This window comes from Equus caballus, chromosome 14 (assembly GCF_041296265.1).
Source record: "Equus caballus isolate H_3958 breed thoroughbred chromosome 14, TB-T2T, whole genome shotgun sequence".
Lineage (NCBI taxonomy): Eukaryota > Metazoa > Chordata > Mammalia > Perissodactyla > Equidae > Equus > Equus caballus.
The window spans coordinates 39057725-39068869 of NC_091697.1; the positions used below are offsets into that span (position 1 = coordinate 39057725).

The following is an 11145-nucleotide window of genomic DNA, read 5'->3' on the forward strand; positions in this document are numbered from 1 at the left end:
CATGATCAAGAATCCTAACTGAAAATTACAGTTATATGAAGCATGCTATTTTCCATTCTGTATTATTTCAGCTCTATTAGAAATCCTTCTTTAGGAATCAATTAATACCTGGAGTCTTTGCTACGTTAGGAAGCATTCAACTATCTCAAATCTTTTGCATTATTCCACAATTATTTCAAATAAACTATTAGTCTTATTCTCCAAATGGAAGCTCCTTGAGATCAGGTCACAAGCCGTTCTGTGGCACATAAAGCTGGGTTAGAGATTGATTTTCTTCACTTGACTCATGCACTATGTACCCTGGCCCATGAGGACATCTTGTTTGAAGAGAATTTCTTTGGAGGCCTATTTTAGAAAATGACAAATAAGTGTGAAGCAATTAAATCCAAAATGCTCACCCACAGGATGTGGGAGAAGATCTCTCATTTCACCCAGAAATGTTGATTGTGATATGATTTTTTTGTTTTGCTGTGTCTGCAAGGTAAAAATTCCCCAAGCATTCATCACCTAGAAATTATACATAAATGTTGCAATTAAGTTTTCTTTTTTCCCAAGCTGATAAGTGTCAGGAGAAAAAAAAAAAATAAACCCCATTAAATCCACTTAGGCAAGGCAGGTTTAAAAAAATAAAACTTAAATGGACCAAAATTATGTCAATGATTCTCAGGTTCTGTTTAAAAGTAGAAAAATCATGATTATTTGACTGGTTTTCCTATCATTTCATATATCTGGACGTCTTCTCACCTTTGCTATCAACCAGGTTAGGTCCTGCTGTCTCTTACGTGAGGCTCATTTAGGTCGAGGCAGCCCATCTGCTCCAAAGATGCAGCGCTCAGAAGTCTCGTGAATCCTCAGCAAGTGACCAACGAAAGAGCGTGGTCACTCTCTGTTGCTGAAAATGGAATGAAGGAACATTTAGGGCTTCACGAACTGCTTTAGAGAGAAACATCTGTATTCGTGCCTGAACCAGCAATGACCCTTGAATATTGACCGGCAAATGAATGTTGAATGAGCATATAATTTCCCAACTTGGTTATATTTTATATTTGGGAGATCTGCAAAACGAAGAAAAACAGAGGTAAGGAATGCAGAAACTGAGAATCAAATGACATTTATTTATTTTACTGTAAAGTGTAAATGAGATTTCCCATTATTTTGTTAAAATCGTATATACATGTTTTTGCTTTAACAAGTTTACTCAATAAAAAAGAAATTTTCCCAAATACATCTTATCTCTTCTGCATGAGCTCATTAACATGGAGAAATAAAGCTTGACTATTCTGGTGAAAATGTTGACATTTTTAGGCTATTAATGATGAAAATAACAATAATAATATTTATGGAGTACTTATCATGTTCAAAGAACTTTACATGTATTTTTGCAATTAATCTTCCTAGCAATCATCTGAAATAATCCATTTTACAGGTGAGAAAACTGAGGCACAGACAGAGTAAGTATCTTGCCCACAAGGATATAATCATTAAATAGTGGAGCTGGGATTTGAACTCAGGCAACCTAAATTCAGAGACGGGAAATGTAAACATTCCATTTTTTAAAATCTCACTTTATTGTACCTGCTGGTTTCCCAGTGACCTGCTTTCATGGGATGCTTGTGTTCCTAAAGCAGCAACTACCTCAAATTCACAATCAGCAACTCCGTGTCTGTCCTCCGGGAGACACGACTGTTCTGTCAGATATCATTGACTAGCAGAGCAATTTGGTCAATTACGTTTTGGAAACTGGACATAAGCCCAGTCAAGCAGGCTGCTCTACTGTAGGACCCCTCAGAGCCTTTGACACGCCTAAATGCACTGCATTTAACACAAAATGCAAACTCCTCAGCATTGCCTACCAGACCCCTCATTATTAGACACCCACAGACCCTCCCACACCCCAGCCACCGCGTTCACCTCCAGTCTCCAAGTCCCAACGACGCTTTCCCACCTTCAGTCCCTCCCACCAGCCAAACCCACCGTGGCCTGAGAAGCTTTCTTTGCCCTTGCTGTTCCCTCTACTCTTTCAGCTCTTTGCATGGTTGACTCCTCCCTCTCACCTTTCAGATTTCAACTGAAATGTCGATTCCTTCAGAAAGCCTCTCTCATCACCCCATCTGAAATCCATATGGCCATTCCCAGTTGTCCTTATCCTATTACCTCTTTTATTACCTTCACACCTTGTTCATTTATTTACTTACGTATCTATTGATTATTGCCCCTTTTCTAAATAAAAGGCCCACGAGGACACAGGTCCAGAAGGACATGGACACTTTCTTTTTCATTGCTGGATCCTCACTACTTAGCATAATCTCTGACACATACAGATGCCCAGGAAATGTTTGCCAAATGAATGTGTGCATCTCCAAGAAGTAGACCCAGTATATTCTACTTCCTAAACAAAACTGACCAACAACACTGCCCCCTTTTTTAGATATCTATTTCACAGAAAGCTTGTATTCCACAGAGCACAATTTGTGAAAAGCAAAATTAAATCAAATAAAGTCTAATTATTCAAAATTAAGGAAAATTTAAATTATCCTATCTCTGGCATTCCTCAAAATAACTGTACTTTAAAATTAATATTCTGGGGTATTTCTGATGAAATTTTTAAATGCATCTAATTAGTATAATCTTCCATTAGATTAATTTAAATATGTCTAGAACTTTTTATAGTTTAAAGAATACAGGATTTTCCATCCTTAAAAATACACCTTGACCAAATGGTAACTCTCGAAGGGATGCATGTTTTAAATATAAATAGCCTTATTGAAATTTCTGAATTCCCTTGAGTGTTAGCCCAGGTCCTCCAAGAAATACACACAAAAATGGATGCTGTGGGTTGAACTGTGTGCTCCAAACGATGTTCAAGTCCTAACCCAGTACCTATGAAAGTCATCTTTGGAAGAAGGATCTTTGCAGATAATCAAGTTAAGATGAGGTCATTAGGGTGGGAGCTAATCCAATTCACTGTGTCCTTATAAATAGGTGTAATTCAGAACCAAAGACACACGTACAGAGAGAAGATGATGTAAAGACATGGGGGAAGACTATCTACAATTCAGGGAACACTTGAGGCTACCAGAAGCTAGGAGGGAACAGGAACAGATTCTCCCTCACAGCCCTCAGAGGGAACCAACCCTGCCAAAACTTTGATGTTTGATTTCTAGTCTCCAGAAATGTGAGACACTAAATTTATGTTGTTCAAGCCGCCCAGTTTGTGGGACTTTGTTAAGGGAACCCTAGGAAACTAATACAATCTATCAGACCTGTAAGAAATTAATGAAGGAGAACCTCTGTGAAGGAAAATGAAGATAGTGTAAAAGGAGGCTGGGAGAGGAACAGGGCGGGTTGGTCCCTGGCACCGGGGAGGAAATAGGGTTACCTGGCAGAGTCGGGGTCTCTGTCCAGACCAGCTCCACCATGTGGAAGGTTTCCTTTAAGATCACTCTGACGTTGGATCTGCCGCTCCCTTACAAAGTACTCCGTGTTCCCAAACGTAGACCTTTCACAACAGTCTTAAAGTTTGCAGCAGAAGAATTTAAAGTTCCTGCAGCAACAAGCACAATTATTACCAATGATGGAATGGGAATAAATCCTGTGCAGACTGCCGGAAATGTTTCTAAAGCATGGTTCAGAACTGCGAATTATTCCTAGAGATCATGTTGGAAGTTGCTAATATTCAGTACTTGGAGCATAGGATTACCTTTCAGATTAAATATTGATATTGTTGCAAAACTGAAATCAGCCATTTAAAATACTATGAAAACACCAATCGTTGATGAAATAATGAAAGCTGACTCTCCGTCCCTTCTTGTTATTCACACTCTTCATGTGAAGAGGGAACATGTAAGCATCGAGGGCATCACCACCACAGGAGACCATAGTGTTTCACTGCTACCTCACAACGCACACAGGTGGTTCATTTGGGGTAAATGGATTATCCAACTGTGTTTTATAACTGGAAGATGCTTCCAATATTCTTTCTGAGATCATTTGGAAAACTCAAATTTCCTGAATCTTCCTATTTGTCTTTAAGTTAAAAATTTGAAAGAATTATGGATTGTACATGGCAGTTTGCATCATAGCATCCGACTTACAGACTTAAAAGTAGTTGAATTCTTAATTATATATTGTTTTTGATACGGGATATAGACATATCAATGAGTACTTTATCTAAACTTTTTATCATTTAGGTTTTTTAAAGTTTGAAACTTCGTGTATTCATACAAATCTTAATTTAATATCAAAGAGGCAGAAATTAAATTTTTTGATCTAGCCCTTATGTGTAAAATTGATATCCCACACCAAAGAGTTTTATCTATGATCTTGCAGAATCCAATGCTTGTAATGGTGAGAACTGAAAATAAAATGGGAGCATCCTTTGCTGAGTTACGCGTTCCTTTATCAATCTCTTTTAAGACATCCTTTAAAACAGGGTTCCTCAAGAAACCATTGTCTTTTTGAGTATAATATTTCTAAACAGTGTTCAGGAAGAGAGATTGTAAAGATTGGAAGTTCACAACAAAGCTTAAGGAAATGCTAATTGGAAATGCTGGTTAATTATACTTCCTGAAGACTCAACTTTTAAGGAACTGTTAAGATGAGTCACTCAAGCGAATAAGAAGCCAGGAAAGGGAAGATGGGGAAGCCCAGATGACGGGGCTTCTGGTAAGGAGGAAAGAAACAAAAGCCAACAGTGAAGGGGAACAGAAAGCTATGGCAAAGTGTCACAGAAACGCCAATTGGGTAGGAAAACTACAGAGGCTCTGTTGGGGAGAACTGAAGGGGAAAACAAAATAGTGACATTGTCACAAGGAGCAGAAGGCAGTTACAGAAAACAAAGTATAGGTTTTGTCAAAACACAGATTTCAAAGTTTGCTTTATGAGAATCTAAAGAATGATACGCGTAAGGGGAGACGTACTTGCCCTTATCGAGGGAATCAATATCTACGCAAATCTTGAAAGAGGAAATGAAGGCTCATAGTGATCAGAACCAGTGCTCAACCTGCTGTATTCTCGATGGGGAGCTCTCTGGAGGCAGGCCTGTGTTTATCTTGCTCTTTCTAGACCTGGAAATGTAGTAGGCTTTCAATAAATGCTTGCTGAATTATTCACGAATAAAGTATCTCTAAGACCAATTTTTATCTGTGTGTTTCAATATCTTCCCCATCATAGGCCCTAGGCTCTTTGGAAAAAGAATTATGAGGAAATGCAACAGAATCAGCATCTGAAGGGTGACGTTGGTAGTTAAGTTTAAGAAATTAACCTGATATTGTTCATATATTTCACACATGAACAGCAGGATTCTGAATTGTAAAGGAAAAATATCTTTGCATTGTTGAAGAGTATACTTCTGATGTTTGGGAAAGCTTTTATTTTTATAAACAAAATTTGATGCTCAAAGCCCCCTGGGTCCTTAACAATATTAACTGTCAGTTGACCAGAAATTTGTGAATACCCATTCCCTGAGTTTTTTGTTTAATTTAGATTTCCCCCCATTCTGGTTCTAGCACAAGAGCTTCCTGTTGTGTTACATAAATAAGTTTATGATGTCCTGTACAGTAATTTGTTTAATATTTTCATTCTTTGGTTTTGAAAATTTTATTGTAGAAAGCTCTTAAGTTACAAACATTTTCTTAAAGAACTAGACATTTTGCTATTAAATAAATGTGATCTGTAAGTTCTTTATGCAGAATGTTTTGAAGTATTGTAGTTTAAGTGCATTGATACACAATTAATATCTTACGAAAATGCATTTTGTTTTACCATTAAAAAAAGAAAAGAAGGCTAGGAGAGGGGCCAGCCCCATGGCATAGTGGTTAAGTTCATGCACTCCACTTCGGCGGCCCAGGGGTTCATGGGTTCACATCCTGGGCATGGACCTACACACTGCTCATTAAGCCATGCTGTGGCAGTGTCCCACATACAAAATAGAGGAAGATTGGCACAGACGTTAGCTCAGCAGCAATCTTCCCCAAGCTGGGTGAGCTCTCAGAGTACCATGCAGTTCTGTCCCCTATGAACCAGAGGGGGAAGAGAGGGAGGGAGGGGGAGAAAAGGGTGGGTGGGGGGTAGGTTGAGTGGAAGAGCCTTAGACTACATTTCGATTCCAGGAAATTTGACAAAGCCAGTAGGGAGTCCTTGAACCAAAGTTGCCCATCAGAGAAGTCCCACATCTCCCAGGAATAGGCCTGCCTTAGTATCTTTGCCACACTCAGTCGTTGGCTGCGAGCAGCCCATGCGAAGTGTGGTTTTAGCACCACTGCAGTGAAAAGTTCACAGCATGGCAACTGGGACAGTCATAGATCTGAGTGCCATGTTTTCACTGCCCCTACACTCTAGCCTTGCTTATGTCATGGAGATCTTGCTGAAAGTTAAGCTAAAGAGATTTTAGAATCCTTCTAAGAAAGTTACCAGGTACACAGTGGTTAAGAGCTTGCCTCCCCAATCAGACAGACTAGACTGGGTGTTTGTTCTGGTGCTGCTACTTACCAGCTGTGCTATCGCAGGCAGTTAATTAACCTCTTTGGGCCTCAGTTTCCTCTTCCATAAAATGGGAATACTACTACTACTGCTAGTAATAGCAACTAATTCAAAAGGCCATTGTGAGTTTTAAATTAGATACTATAATAAAAATGCTTATCATAGTTTCTGGCACATCATTACCAACCAATAACATGTAATGCATGGTTAACCATTATTATTATCATCAATATTATTAATTCATGAAACATTTTTGAGGTTTAGTTTCTGCGTTTGTTTTCCCTGTCCCACATTGCGTAACATTTTTATTATTTAAATAATGGAACTAGTCTTTCTTACACAGATATTGGTCAGTCTCTCACCACCTTCACCTCCCTGGGATAGTAGCAAATCCTAGAGATAGCCAATCAAAGGACTCCATTCTGGGGAGTCGGCCCCATGGCCAAGTGGTTCAGCTCACGTGGTCTGCTTTGGTGGCCTGGGGTTCACAAGTTTGGATCCTGGGCACAGACCTACACACTGCTCATTAAGCCATGCTGTGGTGGCATCCCACATAGAAGAACTAGGAGGACTTACAACTAGGATATACAACTATGTACTGGGGCTTTGGGGAGAAAACAAAAAAGAGGATTGGCAACAAATGTTAGCTCAGGGCCAATCTTCCTCACCAAAAGAAAAAAATAAAAAAGGATCCCATTCCCCTGCCACCATCAGGCATGGTGATGTGTCCTAAGTGGGTCTAATTGTGGTCATCCTCTCTGCCCGAGCTCCCAGGGAAGAGGTTTTCTTTCTACAAGGGTTGTAAGCTGTGGGATGTGGTGTCCTAAATATTTCTGCATAAGCTCGGTTCTGCTTACCCCCACTCACCAGCTTGCGCCACTGTCTCTGTTGTTCATTACTTTCAGCTACTCACGTGCCATAAGTGCTATTCCTGAGTGAGGTCTTCGCCCAGAATGCCTCTCCTCTTCCTCTGGCCACTCCTGCACTGAGTCACCTCATCCTTCAAATCTTGGCTTAACGTTCCTTCCCTAGAGAGGCCTTGAACCTTCCCTGAGGCCTCTAAAGCATCTCTAAGTCAACGTGTCCACATCCAAATCCATAATCCTCTCCCCAAATCCAGCCCTCTAGCTCTATGAACAGTTCCATCATCCAGAGAGTTACACAAACTAGAATCACCAGTCTTGACCTGCCAGTGATGATCATGCCTACACTGTGGGTAGAGCTGACTGCAAGCTGAAGATGCAGAACCTTGGCTCCAGCAATGACTGGACTTGCTAGATAAGTGAGCCAATATATCTGCTTTTCTTCTTAAGCTAATTTGAGCAGGTTTTCTATTACTATAGGCAAAATGGTCCATGCTGACAAATTTATTATCACTATCATCATCACCATCATTAATATGTTTGTTGTTATTATTATCTATTTGGGAAAAGGAGCAAACCCATCTCTCCAGGAGGCTTACATGTAAACTCATTGGCAAACAATAGAGTGGGCTTGGTGACAAGTCAGAACTTCATCCAGATAAATAGGTTTCGGAGCTAGAACATCAAAGGTGAGCTTTCTCGTCAGGTTTCACTGCCCTTAACCTTCAGCAGTGCTCATTTTTCACATTCACCAAAAGCATTTCACTAAACTTTGCGTACTCCATTCATCCATCCACCTGGGTGTCACTGGGAGTGATTTAGAAAGATTACAAATCTCTGTGCCTTTCTATTGTCCTTAGCATACAGACAAAATCTAGCCTGAGATCTCAGGGAAGCATGAACTAGGAACACCATGACATTGTCTGATTTCCATTGGGGGATAAATATGGTTTGGGGAAGGCTGAGGGGAACTCACGACCTAGGCTAAACCCATTAGCACGTTCAATTAACCTGGTCACAGCTACTGACTCTGTGATGGGCATGTAACTTGAGTTTGATCAGTCAAGTTGAGAATCACAGTATGTTTGCCAGGAATGCTGAGGCAAAGACTCTCTTTTCTGCTGGGGGTAAATGAACAAATGTGAAACCCAAGGAACTTATGACAACCATCATGGGACCCCAAGGTGAATTAGCCTTAGTATAAAGTTGAACCTAGGGAAAGAAGAGCGGAAATTGAGAAGAAATACTTGGGCCTCTGTCACATTGTTGGGTTACTAGATCAAGCCTCACCTGGAGCAAGAACTCCTGGGCTTTTTGGTTACTTGAATCAACAAACTTCCTTTATAGTTTAAGCTTATGTTATAGAGTTTTCTATAACTTGCAACTAAAGCAACCTAAGATTTATTTTTACACTCATATTTTATTCTGCAAAAAGAGTCAAAATTTCCATCAGATTTTCAAGATATCTGTGACCCCAAAGAAATATTTACAAAGCCTGGACTAAAGAATTTCTAAGATTTCTTACAACATTAACATTCTGTGATCTTCCAGTTATTTTGTTTTAAATTCCAAGCTTAGCTCATAATATATAAAGTTAGGCAATATAAAAATATGTTTTCAAATAAAATTGGACTTTTCTATTATAAGAAGAAACATACTTAGTAGAAAAAATGTATGAAAATATCAGAAAGTATAAAATAACAGAGAGACAGCCACTATTAATATTAGGGGGGATATTTTTCTACGCATTTTTACACAAGCTTTATGGGAGTTTTAATGTGGTTAAGCTCATACTATATATACACAATTTTTTGTCTGTTTTTTTCTCAATATTATAACATAAGCTTCTCTTCAGATTATTAGAAATCTTTTGAAAACATTGTTTTTAATGGCTGCATAGCTTTCTACTGAGCACTATAATTTCCTTAATGTTAGACAAAATGAGGTTGTTGTTTTCGTGAGCATATTTTCCTTTTGTGAAAATAAAGTCTTGCCTGAATATAAAGGAAGGAGCTACCAGTGGCGGAAGTGCTCATTGCCATGGCAGGGCAAGCTATGAGGAAACTTGGGGAAGGAGGTGGGAGCTCACCAAGATGCTCTAGGCAGTCCTTCTCTAATCTCTGAGTGTCATCTCCATCTTTCTCTTACTGTAGACTATCTGCCTCTGGTTCTGAGGCCACATTGATGCCTATGGCCGTTGGTGGCCTTCAAGTTCCATGTTCAGCCACCCGGAGAGGCTGACTCTAGATAAATCCCAACTTCAACTAGCTTGCATCAGTTGCTCACCCTTAGTCTGTTCAACTCTGCCAGGGTGGAGGGTACAGTAACACATTGTACTAAATGCCTGCTAGGAATGCACCAGCATGGATTTGGGCCTCACCCATATTGATCAGAAGAATGAGCAGTATCCAGGGGAAAGAAAACACAAAAAGACAGGGCTCGTTTACACAATGCTCTTGGAAAACACCCCAAAATTATCCACCAAAACAATAACAGGTTACAAATAAACCACCACCCTCCCTACACTTCTGATCCTCAATTTTTCCATGATTCTTCGCACTAAATACCAACGTCCCTAGAAGATTTTTCCAACAACTATGAGTTTTCCTGCTGGGCCCCCATGCATTCCTTGGATTAGAAGTTACCTTTTTCATTTCCATGGCTTTTCTTACTCATTTTCTGCACAATTTCTTCAAGATCAGACTTAGCGGAGGCCAGGCTGCGGTAATTCACACAACTACTTGGACTTTCTCATTGTTTATAATATGCAACACTTCCCCCCAGGATCTGCCCTGACAAAAAGCTAAAAAGTTAGCTTCTTCTGCATACTGGATTCACTAGGCTTTTGATGTCTCCTGCTGGCCCCTGGCTACCCCATGGGCTGGGGAGGTGGGGGTGCAGCAGGCAGTCGGGAGGATAGGCAAGAGGAAAGGAACCGAGGAGTGAAGTAATTCCTCTGGACTCCACTGCATGCCTTGTAAACATTCACTAAGAACTCTCTGAAGTTTACACCCCTTTGAAGGGCACAGTTAATAAATGTGTATCTCTAAGGAGACATAAAAGGACTGATGTAGCCTATTGCTTGCTGATCTAATCGGTGGCTACACACGTCTCACATTTATTAACTGTTCACAGTCTGAATGGCATTGATTGAAGACCTTTCCTTCCTTCAACAGTCCTCCTCCCCCCACCCCGAAAAAATTAATCAGGATCTGTAGTAGGTGCTGTAAGTGACACAAACAGAAATAAGGCAGAGCCTAGACCCTAAAGAAATTTCCAATCTAACAGGTGCGCAAAAGGCTACAATGAGGTAGAGTAGAATCAGAGCGTGAACAAAAGAGGTGCTAATTCTGACTGTGAGATTCGAAAGGCTCGTGGAGAAAATAAAGTGCACTCTAAGGCCTTCAAAGTGGATATGATTGGAAAAAGAGAAAGGAGGTGGCATAGAGAAGATATTCAAATAAAAGAATAACACAAATAAAAATGAAAGAGATGGTAAAAAGAATAAATGGGGCTCTTCAGAGACCACTGCATTTTCCAGCAAGATTTTAGCAAAAGGTGCAAATAGCATGTTTAGAAGAAGGGAAGCTGGAAAGACACTTTAGGGGCAGACACTGCAGACTCTAAATGTTGGGGAAGGCTTGTGAGCTTTATCCTGCAGGCAGTGACAGTGTCATAGAAGGCTTTCCAGTTGAGGGGGAAAGCAGGGTCTTCTTTTCAGTGGAAGGAAATAACTCCACAGGCAGTTGGAAAAAAGGGTTGAGGAAAGGAGGAGAGACTGGATGTGAAGAGAGCAGTTAAG

General features: G+C 40.1%; 1 pseudogene; it reads left to right on the plus strand.

The window, feature by feature from the left end:
- The first annotated feature begins 3417 nt into the window (after positions 1–3417).
- On the plus strand, positions 3418–3673 carry LOC100629925 (ubiquitin-fold modifier 1 pseudogene; annotated as a pseudogene).
- The last annotated feature ends 7472 nt before the right edge of the window (positions 3674–11145 follow it).